A 17,728-nucleotide genomic window follows, 5' to 3' on the forward strand; every position below is an offset into this window, starting at 1 on the left:
CTATCTGTCATGTGATGTTATACTAGAGTCAGGTTGGAATTTGGTATCTTATTACTATAAAGAGTTTGTTTTGTCACTCTTAAGACCTCTGTTTTAATGTTAGTGTTGGTGAGTTGTGCCTGAACTCCAAAGGGAGGAGAATATAATGAGGCATGTCTGACCCCTCTTTCCTGTCATCACATGAAGTAGTTTTTCAGGTTTCTCTGGACCCCCTTGGTAGACAGGAGGGGTCTCTTCAGTCAGTTGGGAGGCTTAGAATTGTATTTTTGGTTTACACAACAAACTGTATTACAAATGCATGCAACAACTTTGCTGGAGGGGATGGAGGGGTGGGGGTGGAGGGGATGGGAAGGTGCTGACCTAAGCAACTTGGAAATGAGTTGCACCTCTAAGACTAAAGACAGAAGGAATTGCACATAAGCACTGTAGTCTAGTTAATAAAGTTGTTTGCTATGGAGGCATGAGCTAATAATTCAGATACTGCTATACAAATATACTGGAATAGAGCAATTATGTAAACAGTGGCAGATGGTAGAAGCTACATTTCTCAGTGTGTTTACACAAAAGCAAGGGGAGGAAGCTAGAATGATCCATGTGGTGATGGATTATACATCAGTATGAATTCATTCTTAGCTTACTATAGATGCAGATAGCTACATATAGAAATAGTTGTAGATACATGCTGCTGGTTACATATGTGACATGAGTTAGTATGAACACATATACAGGTATGTGTCACTTAATGGTGTTAGAGTCTCATCAATGCACCACAATGGAGCAGTCTCTCATTGTGAGGTATCACCGAGAGTTCTTTGTCTTACAACCAAGAGAGTTGAGGAGTGTGGACACAAAGGATGAGTTTGAAGCAAAAGTTTAATAAGTGAAAGAAGAAAGCTCTCTGCTGCAGAGAGGGGACTTGAAGAGGGTTGCCATTTTTACAACTGAATGCCAAGGCTTTTATAGGAAACTGAAGAGGGCCGAGTGTCTCATTTGCTTAAGGCACAAACTTCTGGTAGCTCTACCCCATCCTCCTAACGCGCATGTGTGCCCTTGGCTAGAGTTACTCCATATTGCTTTGTAACCCTTACTGCACATGTGTCAGGGGACAGAATTTTCCATTGTGGGCATGTCTGGGCAAGTCACCTATGTAGGCTTTCTTTCTTTTTTTTTTTTTTTTGAGATGGAGTTTCACTCTTGTTGCCCAGGCTGGAGTGCAATGGTGAGATCTCTGCTCACCGCAACCTCCGCCTCCTGGGTTCATGCAATTCTCCTGCCTCAGCCTCCCGAGTAGCTGGGATTACAAGCATGCACCACCATGCCCAGCTAATTTTGTATTTTTAGTAGAGATGGGGTTTCTCCATGTTGGTCAGTCTGGTCTCGAACTCCCGACCTCAGGTGATCCACCCACCTTTCTTATCCGTGCAGCTGTGGGCATGTCTTAGGCAAGCCCCCCGTGCAAGTTCCCTTATCTATGCCTGCAGGCTGTTCTTTTGTTTGAAAGAATTCAACCAAGGACCCACCCTAACTGCCTGTCTGATCTGTTTCTTTCTCCTCTCTCAATGTCAGGGATACCTTTTAAGAAATGTGTCAGGTGATTTTTGTCATTGTGCAAATATCATAGAGCGTACTCACACAAACATAGATGGTGCAGCCTACTACACACCTAGGCTGTACGGTATAACCGATCGTGCCTAGGCTACAAATCTGTACAGCATGTGATTGTACTGAAGAGTGTAGGCCATTGGGACACAGTGGTATTCATGCAGGTAAACATATCTTAACATAGAAAAGTACAGTAAAAACATGGTATTTGCTTCATAGCAGGCCAGTCCATGCAAACCTACCCCCAAAGTCCAAGGAAGCTGAGGGCTAAAGAAGAGGCTGACAAATCCAGATCCTCAGAAAGAAGCATTTAATAAAGACTTATGAAGAGAAGCCATGTCTCAGGTAGCCAAAAGTTGGTGGACCCCCACATCATTCCTACCATAGGGGAAGGAACGTGTAGGACAAGTGAAGCTGATCCCCTAGGGAAGGGCAAGAATGCTATGTGAATCTGCCTAAGGGCAGGACTTACGGCCAAGGTCATTTTGACCCAAGGCCAGGGTTTGTGGTAATAGTAGGTAAAATAGAAATCTTAGAGGCCTCCCTGAACAGGGGTTCATGAGAAGTCACCATAGTGGATTAGAATCCAAGATGGAATTGCTTTAGCCTCCACAGTCTTATAATCTTGAGACCACCATCAAATATATCATCCATCTTTGACCCAAACATTGTCATGTGGTTCATGACTCTATTTTTTACCCTGCTAGCTGAAAGGGCCTTTAAAAACCAATACCCTGAGCTGGGAATGGTGCATGAGTCTGTAATCCCAGCTACCTGAGAGGCTGAAGCCAGAGGATCACTTGAGTCCAGGAGTTCAAGACCAGCCTGGGCAACATAAAAAGACCCCCATCTCAAACACACACACACATATGCACACAAACACACACACATGCACACACACACATATATGCACACACACACACACACACACACACACACACACATATGCACACACACACACAAACACCTTAGTAGCAATAAGCACACTGAGCCCTCAAATACTGGTTTTGAACACCATTTCCAATTAAAGGAAGATATCAATTATTGTTTTTCTCAACTGTTATCTATTGCCTCAGGCAGCAACAACTAAAGCCTTTGGCTATAAGTGTTTTCCACAAACACTCCCTGGGTAAGTCTTCAACACTGGGAAAGTTCTGGGTCGAAAAAAAATAAAGTGTTTTGAGCTGGTCTTCCAGGGAAGACAGGTCAAATAATGACAGTTCTTTGAGAATGAGGTCTGTTCTGCTCTCTCTGGTGCTGGGGATGTGTGCTGTTACCTGTATGGAAATAAAGAGAGAAGCAAAGGCTATTTATCTGCTCAGAGCTTGCTATGACAAGGGAGGAAGCCACTCTCCTGTGTTTCGGCAGACACTCAAAAGCAGGCAGGGGAGTGGGGAAGCTTCGTGCTGGAAAAAGGGGAAGGCTCAGGTGTGTGCAGATTGGAGGCTGTTGACCTAGGGAAGCTGGAGGGCTCACTGGAAATGGGGCTTCTATATGATTGCTTAGGGGAGCAAATTGACTTTCTCTGGTTGGTCCTCAGCTGGAAGCGGGGACAAAAATTAGGAAAGTGGCTAGTTATTAATCAGTCAACTGGCTGCTTGGGGCCAATTGTCACAGAAGTAATTGTTTTTACTTTGTGGATTGTTTCTAGAGAGAGCAATTGGACCTCCGACAAGTCTGACTTGTAGCATGCTGGCTTCCTGAGTTGTTATGTGCAGATAAGGGTTTGGCTTCCTTCCTGGGCTTGTTGTTAACTGGTTGTGGGTGAGAGTTCTGTTTGTGTATATGGCCTGGCCATTGTCTGTATATTTGGTCTCTCTCTCTTTTTTTTTGAGATGGAGTCTCACTCTGTCACCCAGGCTGGAGTGCAGTGGTGTGATAGCTCACTGCAACGTCCACCTCCCAGGTTCAAGCAATTCTTGTGCCTCAGTCTCCTGATTAGCTGGGATTACAGGCACACGCCATCAGGCTAACTTTTGTATTTTTAGTAGAGACGGGATTTCACCATGTTGGCCAGGCTGGTCTCAAACTCCTGACCTCAGATGATCCACCCATGTCGAACTTCCAAAGTGCTGGGATTACAGGCGTGAGCCACTGCACCTAAACTGGCCTCTCATTTTCAAGTTTCCTGCTTTGCTGGGGAGCCAGGGAGGGGAATAGAGTAAGTTAACTGCCACAAAGCCTGCTGCTCTTACAGAGACCCCAGCCCTTCCTTCAGCTATTCCTCTTATCAAGTGCTTCCTGACTTCTTACAAGTCTTTGTTTAATTTCCAGAGTTCCAAGAAGTTAACTCCAGCAGTTTGGGCCAATGTTTTGTTGTTTCTTAGAATGCACAATAATTTCAGAGTTCCTTATTGTATTTTCACTAACATCACTTGCCATATTAATTTTTTTCCTTTTATTATATTAGAAACGGGGGTGTCTCACTATATTGCCCAGGCTGGTCTCGAACGCCTGAGCTCAAGTGATCCTCCTGCCTTGGCCTCCCAAAGTGCTGGCATTGTAGGCATGAGCCACCACACCTGGCTATAAGTAGATTGTTCTTCAGAGGTTATTTTCAGCTGACTTTTGGTTTCCTATCTAATTTTGTAATGGTGGGTAATGAAGCCCCTCTGAACCAAGAAGTTTGTATGCAGCTCATTCTTGTCTTCTGTGATTTTCTTTTCTCTCTCTCTCTGTCTTTCTTAAGTATAATTAGAGAGTTTATTTGGGCCAAATTTGAGGACTGCAACCCAGGAGACATATAGTCAAGTTACCCTGAATATATGTTCCCCTCTTTCATTTTCATCTGCCCTGCCCAGCTCCTGTTAAGTACATAAACTGCCAGTCCCATGGCTTTATTTAAGGGGAGGTACATTTAATACCTTGTCTTTTTAAATCAACATAGCGGCCAATCATAGCACAGGGCCTGGCATAGGGTATTAAGCCTCCTCTTGGCTGACGCATTTTTTTTCTAGAGACACAGCAAACACCAGTCATGTGGACAGGGAGCAAGTAGACATCATTGGCTTTGATGGCAGCAATGGCCCATCTGGAGAGGCCACTGTGAAAATGCAAGCTGCAGTGGGGGAGATGTGGTCAGGGTGGCATGCTCCACAGAACAGGCAGGAGCCCCAGCCCCTACTGAGTCGGCAGGACAGAAGCCCCATGCTCCCAGGCGCAGCTGCAGCCACTCAGCCTCAGCTCCAGACCCATGCATCCCTGCACTCTTGGGGGCCCAGGAAGCCCCTTACCCCTGCAGGCTTGAAAGTGTCTGCTCCTGCTGCCTGGCTTCCCCCTGCTCCCAGTGTCCACTCTAGGGTAGAGCAAAGCTGTGGCCCATCCTGGGCACTGTCATGACCTGGCTGAGTGCCTGATTTTGTGATGGTGCTGACATGCCAGCCCCCTGGAACCTTGCCCCCTCTGGACTTTGGGTGTCAACCAGCATGGGAGGGAAGCCAAAGGGGTGCTGAGGGCAGCTCAGTGAGGGCCTGCAGGTGCCCCTCAACATGAACAGCTTGGGTGCTGTGGATGGCACATTGATGGCAGCAGGAGGCAGACAGGCTCCTGAGTGGGAAGAGGAGGGTCCCCAGTGAAGCCCCACATTCAAGCCAGGGACAGCCTGAAGCCTAGGGGCTGGGCTGTCAGTTACAGATGGAGTCCACAGCCTGGAGTGAGAACTTATGGTACTTTTTCCAGGCCCACCTATGGCTGCCCACGGTCAGCACACACTTCCTCCCTTCTAAGCCCATAAAAACCCCAGACTCCCACAGACATCAGGACTACCAGCTGCAGGAAGGGACGACCTACTTTGGGTCTCCTCAACTTGTCGGGACAACCTGCCTGTGGACAGGAGCTACCCACCCTGGGTCTCCTCTCCATTGAGAGCTGGACACTCATCAGGATGCCCTGCCTTCAGAAAGGAGCTACCCACACCGGATCTCCTCTCTGCTGAGGGCTGCATTCATCAGAGCTACCTCCCTGTGGAAACAAACTACCCACTCTGGGTCTCCTGAGAGCTGTTCTGTCACTCAATAAAATTCCTCTCCATCTTTCTTACTCTCCAGTTGCCAACGTACCTCATTCTTCCTGGACATGGGACAAGAACTCACCACATGGTGTGACTGAAACAGCTGTAACACAAACAGGGCTGAAACATGCCCCCCAACCCCCTACTCACCGTGTTGTGGGCAAGAAGAAGGAGAGAAGAGCTGTGGCCTTTCAGGAAGCCCAGACATAGGGGCTCCCTGAGCCAGGGCTGTGACACCTTCTTTGGAGCTCTGTGGTTCCTGGCATTGCCAAGCTTCCAGGCACCACCATGCTCCCCTTGTCCAGACATAGGTAACCACAGAGGAAGCTGCCTGCAGTACATCTTATCCAGCTGCAGCCTTGCATGGAGTTGGTGCCTGTGCCAGTGCCTGGAGCTGCCTGTCCCATAGCAGCAGCCAGTTCACCTGGCTGTGCACAGTGGCTGGACCCCACACTCACTCCACTTTGCTACTGGCTTACCCTTGTCAGGTGTGAGATCCGGGCCAGTAGCACGAGCTGAGTGCAGCCTGCCAGGCCAAGTGGGCAGAATGAGCCAAGTGGGCCTGAGCAAAAACTCGGGCAAAGGCACCACCAGCCACAGAGGTTTCCAACTGCAAAAGTAACACCCTAAGGATCCTGAGACAGCTTGAGAGACAATGGAGAGTAAGACAGCAATAGACAGAGGCAGGGCTGTGGAGCGACACAGGCCTCCAAAGAAGAGAGAAGTTTCCATTCCTGAAGCCTTCTGGAATCTGAAGTTTGCTGCCTGGCCTGCCTGGTTTTAGTGGAAGAAAGCTTGCGTGGGTCTCTGTTTGTTGCTACCAAAGACTCTTGGCTAGAGCAACGTGGATGAAGGAAGGTTGAACCAAAGACATGACAGTGGTTCCGAGGGGCTGGGCAGCCTTTGTGGCCTCCCACCACCACCTCAATTAAGCCAAGCGGTGGATGAAGAGAAGCTTCTGGGCTCTCAAGTGCCTGCTTCTTAAAATCACTTTGGAGAGCCCAGGGAGTGCAGGAGGCAAAGCAGCGCCCCCTACGTGAGTCATCCCCATTTGAGCAGCCTTCCCACCCCGAACTGAGACACAAGGCCACACTTAGCATCGAGGGAGACCAAGTGATGTACCCAGCTTCAAGCCAGGCTTTGTTACAGAGAAGAAAGGAAGGGTAGATGTTGGCATAGCAACCAGCATTGTCTGCCACTCTCTCTGCTGCATGTCTCCCCATCAGATGACCCCTGGGAACAGGGTGCCTGAGTGCGACTCTTAGGCCTGGATGATAAAACTGGACTTCTAATTCCCTCTTTCACGTAAATCAGAGCCAGTCATATCATTTCTGCCCACAACCCAACAGCCGTAGCGAGCCACAGGGCCCTGCCTGACTGCAGATGGCTGGACGCATGGGGAGCAGAAGGAAGGTAATGAACACCACCACCTCCACCAGCCTTTAACAGGAGTGACGTGGCTCTACGTGCGCTTACAGAAAAGGCCTTCAAGACCTGCCGTTAGCTGGAAAAATAAGAAGAGCAAGCTACAAAACTCACATAGAATATGATCCCACTTGGGTAAGAAATGGTTCAATTAACCCTTAATAGGCCAGGCATAGTGGCTCGTGCATGTAATTCCAGCACTTTGGGAGGCCAAGGCAGTGGGTTGCTTGAGCTGACGAGTTTGAGACCAGCCTGAGCAACATGGTGAAAACTCATGTCTACAAAAAATACAAAAACAAGCCAGGGGTGGTGGCACATGCCTGTGGTCCAGCTACTCCGGAAGCTGAAGTGGGAGGATCACTTGAGCCCAGGAGGTGGAGGTTGCAGTGAGCCAAGAATGTGTCACTGTACTCCAGCCTGGGTGACAGAGCCAGACTCTGTCAAGAAAGAAAAGAAGAAGGAAGGAAGGAAGGAAGCGAGGGAGGGAGGGAGGGAGGGAAGGGAAGGGAAGGGAAGGGAAGGAAGGAAAGAGAGAGAGAGAGAGAGATGAAAGAAGAAAAAAAAGAAAGAAAGAAGAAAGGAAGGAAGGAGAGAGGGAGGGAGGAGGAAGGAAAAAGAAAGTGAGAGAAAGGAGGGAAGGAGGGAAGGAAGGAAGAAGGAAGGAAGGAAAGAGAAAGAGAGAAAGAAAGAAAGAAAGAGAAAGAAAGAAAGAGAAAGAAAGAAAGAAGGAAAGAAAAAGAAAGAGAGAAAGGTTTCAAGATGCAGATATGGACACATGGCTATATTAGCTTCCAATTGCTGCTGTGACAAATTACCACAAACCTGGTGAAAACAACACACATTTGTTATCTTACAGTTCTGGAGGCGAAACATCTAAAATCAAGGTGTCACCAGGGTTGCATTCCTTCTGGAGGCTTCAGGGGAATCTGTTTCCTGTGTTTTTCAGCCTCCAGAGGCTGCCCGAGTTCCTTGGCTTGTGGCCACTTCCTCCATCTTCACTAGCAGAGGAGCATCTTCAGAGTACCCTCCCTCCCTCCCTCCCTCCCTCCCTTCCTTCCTTCCACTCTCTCTCTCTCTCTCTCTTTTGACAGGGTCTCACTCTGTCACCCAGACTATCATAGCATACTGCAATATGAATCCACTGGGCTCGAGTGATCCCTGTCTCAGGGGATCACTACCTTCCGAGTAGCCAGAACTCCAGGTGTATGTCACCATGCCCAGCTAATTTTTCAATTTTTGGTAGAGATGGGAGTCTTGCTTTGTTGCCCAAGCTGTTCTCGAAATCCTGGGTTCAATCAGTCCTCCCACCTTGGGCTCCCAAAGGGCTTGGATTACAGGTGTGAGCCACCACACCTGGCCTTCACATCTCTTTCTTTCTGACTCTGATCTCCTGTGTAGCTCATAGGAATATGCCACCCCAAAATACACTATGTCGGCGTGAAGATTAATTTGAGCTAGAGACAAATGATAGTCAGTAGATGAAGAAAAACATCTTCTTGGTGCTTCTCTTACCTGACAAAAAAGCAGAAACTTCTGGGGAATGAGGATTGCTATAAATTCCCTCTCCCAGGGAAGCTTTATGGCCATGTAGAAGATGGAAAGTCAGCATCCAGATGGACCTGCCCAGGTAGCCCTACTCTTCTGTTAGCTTCCCTCATCTGGTCACCTTCTCACAGTTTGTCACCCTTGGAAGCCTAAAACCCTTTTCCTTTGTCTCATCGCTTCTCTAAAAATGTATTGTTCCTTTGCTAAAATGCTACATAAATCCAGTTCTTCTTCTTCTTCTTCTTCTTTTTTTTTTTTTTTTTCTTTTTGAGATAGAGTCTCGAGCTGTCACCCAGGCTAGAGTGCAGTGGCACAATCTCGTCTCACTGCAAACTCCACCTCCTGGGTTCAAGTGATTCTCCTGCCTCAGTCTCCTGAGTAGCTGGGATTACAGGCTCATGCCACCACACCCAGTTAATTTTTGTATTTTTAGTAGAGATGGTGTTTCACCATGTTGGCCAGGCTGGTCTCAAACTCCTGACCTCAAATGATCCACCCACCTCGGCCTCCCAAAGTGCTGGGATTACAGGCATGAGCCATCATGCCTGGCCTACATAAACCCAGTTCTAAATATCCCTCTGAGTTACTCATCACTAAGGTTTCTCCCAAGTGATGTGTACTGCACTTTCTAACAATCTGTTTGTTTTTCTCTTGTTAGTCTGTCTTTTGTTAGCCTAATTTTCAGGACCCCAGCTGGAAAACTTAAGACGAGCAGAGGAAAAAGATGCCCTCACACACCTGCCTCACTCTTTTTTTTTTTTTTTTCAGATAGAGTCTCGATCTGTCACCCAGGCTGGAGTGCAGTGGCACGATCTCGGCTCACTGCAAGCTCCGCCTCCCGGGTTCTTGCCATTCTCCTGCCTCAGCCTCCCAAGTAGCTGGGACTACAGGCGCCCGCCACTGCGCTCAGCTAATTTTTTGTATTTTTAGTAGAGACAGAGTTTCACGTGTTAGCCAGGATGGTCTTGATCTCCTGACCTCATGATCCGCCCCTCTCAGCCTCCCAAAGTGCTGGGATTACAAGCATGAGCCACCAAGCCCCACCTGCCTCACTCTTATAAGGACCCTTGTGACGACATTGGGCCCACCAGATAATACAAGATAATCTCCCAGCTCAAGGTCTTTAAGTTAATCCCAGCTGCAAAGTCCCTTTTGCCTTGTGAGGCAACATATTCACAGGTTCCAGGGATTAGGATGTGGACATTTGGGAGGAGGGCATTATTCTGCCCACAACAATGGCCCGTGGCCATAGAAACTTCTGGAGAGGTTTGTTATACAGCTTTGGGGTGGGGAGAGTTCCTTTAAGGAAAAGTATGCTCAATTTTGACTACAAGTTAAAGATGAAAGTAAATATTATTGGTGGTGAGAAAGCAAATCACAAATACCACAAACTGGCCGGGGGTGGTGGCTCACGTCTGTAATCCCAGCACTTTGAGAGGCTGGGGTGGGCAAATCACCTGAGGTTAGGAGTTCAAGACCAGCCTGGCCAACATGGTAAAACCCGTCTCTACTAAAAATACAAAAATTAGCCAGGTGTAGTGGCGCACAGCTGTAGTCCCACCTACTTGGGAGGCTGAGACAGGAGAATTGCTTGAACCCAGGAGGCAGAGGTTGCAGTGAGCCAAGATCACACCACTACACACCAGACAGAATGAGATTCTGTCTCAAAAACAAACAAACAAATATGACAAACTTCAAAAAAATAGGAAAATATTATGTATGTCACATATTATATATATGATATCGTTTGGCTCTGTGTCCCTCCCCCAAATCTCGCCTTGAATTGTAATAATCCCCATGTGTCAAGAGTGGGGCCAGGTGGAGATAATTGAATCACGGGAACAGTTTCCCCCATGCTGTTCTCGTGAGAGTGAGTGAGTTCTCATGAGATCTGATGTTTTTATAAGGGGCTTCTCCCTTCACTGGGTCCTCATTCTCTATTGCCACCCTGTGAAGAGGTGCCTCCACCATGATTATAAGTTTCCTGAGGCCTCCCAGCTGTGCTGAACTGTGAGTAATTAAACCTCTTCCCTTTCTAAATTTCCCAGTCGCAGGTATGTCTTTGTTAGCAGCATGAGGACAGACTAATACAATATCATTATTATTTTGTAAATAATATTACATATCATATATATTATGCGATTATAGTTTTCTGCATTTTGTCATTTTTATGCAATTTATTATTTTCTCACTCTAAATAAATATTGACTTTCATCCCTGACTTTGCATTCTTTGAATATACAGCACTTTGTTTTTGTTTCGTTTTGTTTTGGTTTGGTTTGGTTTGGTTTTTGAGACCAGGTCTCATTCTGTCGCCCAGGCTGGAGGGCAGCAGCATGACTGCAACCTCCACCTCCTGCGTTCAAGCAATTCTCCTGCCTCAGCCTCCTGAGTAGCTAGGACTACAGTCACATGCCACCACACCCAGCTACTTTTTGTATTTTTTGGTAGAGATGGGGTTTCACCATGTAGGCCAGGCTGGTCTCGAACTCCTGATCTCAAGTGATCCACCCGCCTTGGCCTCCCAAAGTGCTGGGATTACAGGAGTGAGCCACGGCACCCAGCCAAGTATATAGCACTTTGTATAATCACTTTATATAATGTTCTTTCTTAAAGAGGACTCCTCATCTATGTATCAAGACAGAGATCCACAAAACTGGATCTGTTCTGGAGTACAAGAGCTTTTTTCCAAAGAAAATCTGACTGCTTATTTGCCAGAGATGGACTTGAAAAAAAACAAAAGGCTGAGCACAGTGGCTCATGCCTGCAATCCCAACACTTTAGGAGGCTGAGCTGGGTGGATCACTTGAGGTCAGGAGTTCGAGAAGAGCCCGGTAAACATGGCAAAACCCCATCTCTACCAAAAAAATACAAAAATTAGCCAGGCATGGTGGTGCACACCTGTAGTGCCAGCTACTTGGGGGACTGAGGTGGAAAGATCACTTGAGCCCAGAATGTCAAGGCTGCATTGAGCCAAGATTGTGCCACTGCACTCCAGCCTGGGAGACAGAGCCAGTTAAACTTCTTTCCTTTATAAATTACCCAGTCTCAGGTAGTTCTTTATAGCAATTTGGAAAGAACTAATAAAAAGACATAGGCCAGCTTGGGCGTGGTGGCTCACCCCTGTAATTCCAGCACTTTGGGAAGCTAAGGTGGACAGATTGCTTGAACTCAGAAGTTTGAGACCAGCCTGGGCAAGATGGTGAAACCCCATCTCTACCAAAAATACAAAAACTTAGCCAGTTGTGGTAGTGTATGTCTGTGGTCCCAGCTACTTGGGAGGCTGAGGTGGGAGGATTGCTTAAGCCTGGGAGGCAGAGACTGCAGTCAGCCAAGATTGAGCCACTGCACTCCCGTCTGGGTGACAGAGTGAGACTCTATCTCAAAAAACAAAAACAAAACGAAACAAAAAACTATAGGCCAGGTCCAGTGGCTCACAGCTGTAATCCTAACACTTTGGGAGGCCAAGTCAATTCCATGGCTTGAGCCCAGGAATTCGAGACCAGTCTGTGCAACATGGTGAAACCCCTTCTCTACGAAAAATACAAAAAATTAGCTGGGCATGGTGGAGGATGCCTGTAATCCCAGCTACTTAGGAGGCTGAGGTGGAAGGATCACTTGAGCCCATGAGGTCAAGACTGTAGTGAGCCGAGATTGCACCACTGCACTCTACCCTGGCACTGTCTCAAAAAAAAAAAAACCGGGAGGCCAAGGTGAGCAGATTGCTTGAACCCAGGAGTTCAAGGCCAGTGTGGGCAACACGGCAAAACCTCATCTCTACAAAAATACAATTAGCTGGGCATGGTGGTGCATACCTGTGGTCCCAGCTACTGGGGAGGCTGAGGCAGGAAGATTGCTTGAGCCCAGGAGGCAGAGGTTGCAGTCACACCACTACACTCCAGCCTGGGTGACAGAGGGAGACTTTGTCTCAAAAAAAAAATAAATAAAGACAGAAAGAAGGAAGGAGGAGGGAGGGAGGGGAAGAGAGAGAGAGAAAGAAAGAGAAGAAAGAAAGAGAAAGGAAAGAAAGAAGGAAGGAAAGGAAGGAAGGAAGAAAGAAAGAACGAAAGAAAGAAAGAAGGAAAGAAAGAAAAGAAAACTATAAACAAAGCTAAGGCTGTTTTCAGTGACTCATGCCTGTAATCTCAGCATTTTGGGAGGCTGAGGTGGGCAGATCACCTGAGGTCAGGAATTCGAGACCAGCCTGGCCAACCTGGTGAAACCCCATCTCTACTAAAAATACAAATATTAGCTGGGTGTGATGGCGTGCGCCTGTAATCCCAGCTACTCAGGAGGCTGAGGTACGAGAATCGCTTGAACCTGGGAGGCTGAGGTTGCAGTGAGCTGAGATCATGCCACTGTACTCCAGCCTGGGCAACAGAGTGAGACTGTCTCAAAACAAAACTAAACAAAACAAAACAAAAAAACAAAACTAAGGAACCAGCCACTGAACAGAAGATTTTGTACTATATACACTAAGTCTTATGTATTAGACACAGGATTTGTTCCAGAATGCCTAAAGAACGTATAGAAATCAATAAGAAAAAGATAAGTCAGCAGAAAAATGGGCCAACAATATGAAGAGGCCATTCGCAGAAGGAAAATTGTGAATGGCCAATAGACAACAGGAAAGCTGCGCACACTTGCCATTGAGAGATATGCAAAGGAGAGCCACAGGCAGATACCATTTCATCCCCATCACATTGCTGAAATCAGCCTGTCAATGCCAGGAGGTTATGGGGAAGTGCGAATCCTCACATACTGCTTGTAGGCATGTTAAGTAGTATGGCCACTCTAAAGACCAATGTGGCAATTCTAGCGAAGCTGAAAATGTGTATACTCTATCATCCAGCTATTTCACTTTTTGGGGCAGGCTTTAGAGAAACTCCTTACCTTACGCCAGGCGAGGTGTCAGAGGCCAGGCAGCAGAAAGTGATTGACTCTCAGGTAGTAAAAAGAATTTACCAATAGTATAGGTTTTAAAAGGAGGCCAGGCGCAGTGGCTCATGCCTGTAATTCCAGCACTTTGAGAGGCTGAGGTGGGCAAATCACCTGAGGTCAGGAGTTTGAGACCAGCCTGACCAATATGGTGAAATCCCAGCTCTACTAAAATACAAAAATTAGCTGGGTGTGGTGGGGCATGCCTGTAATCCCAGTTACATGGGAGGCTGAGGCAGGAGGATTGCTTGAACCTGGGAGGCAGAGGTTGCAGTGAGCCAAGATTGCACTACTGCACTCCAGCCCGGGCAACAGAGTGAGACTCCTTCTCAGAAAATAAAAAGAGAAAGGAAGGAAGGAAGGAAAGGAAAATTTTATTAGATAGAAACTATGCTGTGGAAGAGTACAGTGGGCGCTTCAGCAAGAGGGGAGAGCACACTGCAGTGGAGTTTCCTTAGGGCTATTAATCGTCCTTAAAGTGTGACCTTAAGGGTAATTTGGATCATATTAGCCAGGTAAGACATGACAGATAAATGATTACCTTTGTAGACATTTTGCTGCCTTAATTCCAGCAAGGGTTGCACAATGAGTTTTGACATCAGCATTCCGCAGATGTATGGAAATTTGAATTACTTATACATTTTTGGGAAAGAAGCCTGGAACTGGATGCTGGCTTTAGATAATAGGGAAGTCTAATTTACTTCTAAGCTTCTTAGATAAGGAGTTTTGCCTCTGGACCTTACTCCAGGTTACTTTCACCAGGCAGTGTGTTTGCTGCAGCAGTGTTTGTGATTGCAAATAATTGGAAGCAATGAAATGGAAACAGGAAACTGGACAATTGTGAAATATTCTTTTTTAAAAAATTATTTTTATTATTTTTATTTTTAATTTATATATATATATATATACACACACACACATACACACACATACATATACACATAATTTCTTTTTGAGACAGAGTCTCACTCTGTTGCCCAGGCTGCAGTGCAGTGGCATGATCTCGGCTCACTACAACCTCCACCTCCTAGGTTCAAGCAATTCTCCTGCCTCAGCCTCCCAAGTAGCTGGGATACAGGCATCCGCCACCACGCCTGGCTAATTTTTGTGTTTTTAGTAGAGATGGGGTTTCATCATGTTGGCCCAGGCTGGCCTCAAACTCCTGACCTCAGGTGATCCACCCACCTCGGCCTCCCAAAGTGCTGGGATTACAGGCATAAGCCACTGTGCCCGACCAATTTTTATATATTTTTATTTATTTATTTATTTGAGACAGGGGCTCCCTCTGTCACTCAGGCTGGAGTGCAGCGGCACAATCATGGCTCACTGCAGCCTTGGCTTCCCAGGCTCAGTGATCCGCCCACCTTAGCCCCCCAAGTAGCTGAAACCATAGGCGCATGCCACTACACCCAGCTCGTTTTTGTATTTTTGACAGAAATGGGATTTCACTATGTTACCCAGGTTGGTCTCAAACTCCTGAGCTCAAGTAATCCACCCGCCCACCTCGACCTCCCAAAGTGCTGGGATTACAGGTGTGAGCCACCGCATGTGGCCAATTATAAAATCTTCTTAAGAATGAATAACATATGCACTTATTAAAAGGAATAATATGGCCAGACACGGTGACTTACACCTGTAATCCCAACACTTTGGGAGACCGAGGTGGGAGAATTGCTTGAATCCAGGAGTTAGAGATCACATCTCTATAAAAAATTTAAAAATTAGCTGGGTGTGGTGGCTCACCCCTGTAGTCCCAGCACTTTGGGAGGCCAAGGCAGGCAGATCACTTGAGGTCGGGAGCTCGAGACCAGCCTGACCAACATGGTGAAACCCCATCTCTACTAAACATACAAAATTAGCCGGGCATGGTGGCGCATGCCTGTAATCCAGCTACTAGGGAGGCTGAGGCAGGAGAATTGCTTGAACCCGGGAGGCAGAGGTTGCAGTGAGCCGAGATCGCGCCATTGCACTCCAGCCTGGGCAAGAAGAGTGAAACTCCGTCTCAAAAATAAATAAATAAATATATTAATTAATTAATTAAAAAAATTAACCGGGTGGCACATGCCTGTAGTCCAAGCTACTTTGGAGGCTGAGTCAGAAGGATTGCTTGGGCCAGGAGGTCAAGCCTGCAGCGAGCTGTGATTGCAACACTGCACTCCAACCCGAGTGACAGTAAGACCCAGTCTCAAAAAAAAAAAAAAAAAGAGGAACAATATGGATTTCTATATATCAATATGAATAGATTTCAAAGCCATAGTATTAAGTTAAAGAACTAAGTTGTGGAATAAGTACTTTTTTTGGTGAGTATATGTATACATACCTAAGAGTGAAATTGCTGGGTTGTAAACATGTCTTCAACTTTAGTGGCCGCCACCTATTTTCCAAAGCCAATGTATAAATATTCACTCCCATCTGCAGTGTATAAGAGTGCATTTGCTCCACATCCTTACCATCTTTTTCGTTTTAGCCATCCTGACAGGTGTGAAGCAATGTCAGATGGTTTCTTTTCCTGCTGACTAGTGAGTGGCCAATGGCTCGCTGAAGCCTGAAACTCCTGGTCTCAATAGACCCTCGGCCTGAGCCTCCAGGTAGCTGGGACTGCAGGCGCCACCCTTCCCAGGTTCACAGGCTTCTTGCCATTTGGCTTACCTCATTTGTGAAGTGCCCGATCAAATCATCGGATGATTTTTCTTGGGGAATTTCTGCCTTTTCTTGTTGACTTACAGACTACAGTTCTGGCTATGAATTCTTTGTGAGATACATGTGTGCCAAATATCTCCTCCCACCCTGCGGCTTGTCTTTTGATTGTCTTGATGGTGTCGTTTTATCAAGAGAGGTCCTGAGTTATAGCGTAGTCTTTTTGTCCTTCATGACTAGTCCTTTTTTGTGTTCTGCCTAAAGAAGCTTTGCCTTCTCCATGCAACAATTTTCCTATGAGCTCTTCTAAAAGCGTAGTCTTACCTTTTACATTTAGAGCTACAATTCATCTGGAATCTGAATTCCTTTGTAATCTTTCCTTTAAGGTGGTATGCAGTGGTGGGACGGGGCTGGGAGGGGGTAGCAGGCCGCTCCGTGCAAAGGCAGCCCTGCCCCGCAGTGTACCAAGCCTTTCCCCTCACTAATTTCCTCTGCTTTGCTCTGACCTTGGCTTCTCAAGATGCCCCCCTTGGAGGCTGGCCCTACCCTGCAGTCAGTTCTTCAGGCTTCCTCGAAGGCTGGGCACTGCCCCGCTGCCGGTGCTCAGCCCTCCGGGGGCCCGCCGGGTTCCAGGAACAGCCAGGACCACCTGCCAGCGGGACCCGCGGAGCCAGGACCCCTGCAGGCGGAGCCTCACCCGCAGCCCAATGCCCGGGTGTCGCCCCCACCCAACCCTCCTGCCCCGGGAGGACCCGGCTTCGGGGCTTTGGGGAACCTGTGGCGCCTGGGCCACCCCCTGCGTGGACCCCTGGACTCCGGGCGAGGCCACCAGGGCCCACCATCCAAAGGGCGACAGGGAGGCGTCCCCCCAACCCCGGCGGCGATGCCTCCTGAGTCCTAACCACACGCCGTGGACCCCCGCACCCTCTGTAGCCCCGCGCCGGGTGTAACCGCGCCCCGTGTCCTGGGACCCCGCGGCCCGGGTAACCAGGTCCCGTGTAACCGCAGCCTGGTGAAGCCGTGCGCCCTGGGCGCGGCTACTTGGCACTCCCGGCAGGGCGGAGATGCGAGGCCCCAGGGTTCGGCCCCGCAGCGCCGCTGAGTCCAAGGACCGAGCTGGGAGTGGGGGCGGAGCCAAGAAGGGGCGCCCCTGCGCCCACAAGCCGCAGCACCCAGGAATCCCCTAGGCGCCTCCGCGTCCCCCGCGGGCTGTCCCGGCGGGCAGGCAGCCCACCCCAGGGCTCCCCTCGTGGAAGGACACCCCTGCTGACCCTGGCCCTGGTTCTGGCGGTGTCTCCACTCAGCCCTCGGAGGGACGCCCACCTCCCGTGGAGCTGGGAGACTGTGGCTTCCCCCTGCGCGGGGAGGTCGGTGGGCGCCGTGGACCCGTCCCGCCCCTGTCTGAGGAGCCAAGTCGGCCACAGAGGGCCAGCAGACTAGGGAGAGCTGATGGGCCGTGCACTTAGCTCCCTCCGGGCTGCTGGCCGGGGCCCTTGAACGGACAGATGAGGGGCTGCGTCCACCCCCACCCCACCCCCGCCCCCAGGCCCCTTAGCAACTCCAGGCCGCTTC

General features: G+C 48.3%; 1 long non-coding RNA gene across 1 annotated transcript; it reads right to left on the reverse strand.

The window, feature by feature from the left end:
* Window positions 1-2,601: 2,601 nt before the first annotated feature.
* Window positions 2,602-6,650, reverse strand: LOC129531990 (uncharacterized). Its single transcript, XR_008677541.2, has 2 exons — window positions 5,762-6,650; window positions 2,602-2,879 (listed from the first exon to the last, which is right to left on the reverse strand). It is a non-coding gene; the product is annotated as an uncharacterized lncRNA (long non-coding RNA).
* Window positions 6,651-17,728: the final 11,078 nt, after the last annotated feature.

This window comes from Gorilla gorilla, chromosome 11, assembly GCF_029281585.2.
Source record: "Gorilla gorilla gorilla isolate KB3781 chromosome 11, NHGRI_mGorGor1-v2.1_pri, whole genome shotgun sequence".
Taxonomy (NCBI): domain Eukaryota; kingdom Metazoa; phylum Chordata; class Mammalia; order Primates; family Hominidae; genus Gorilla; species Gorilla gorilla.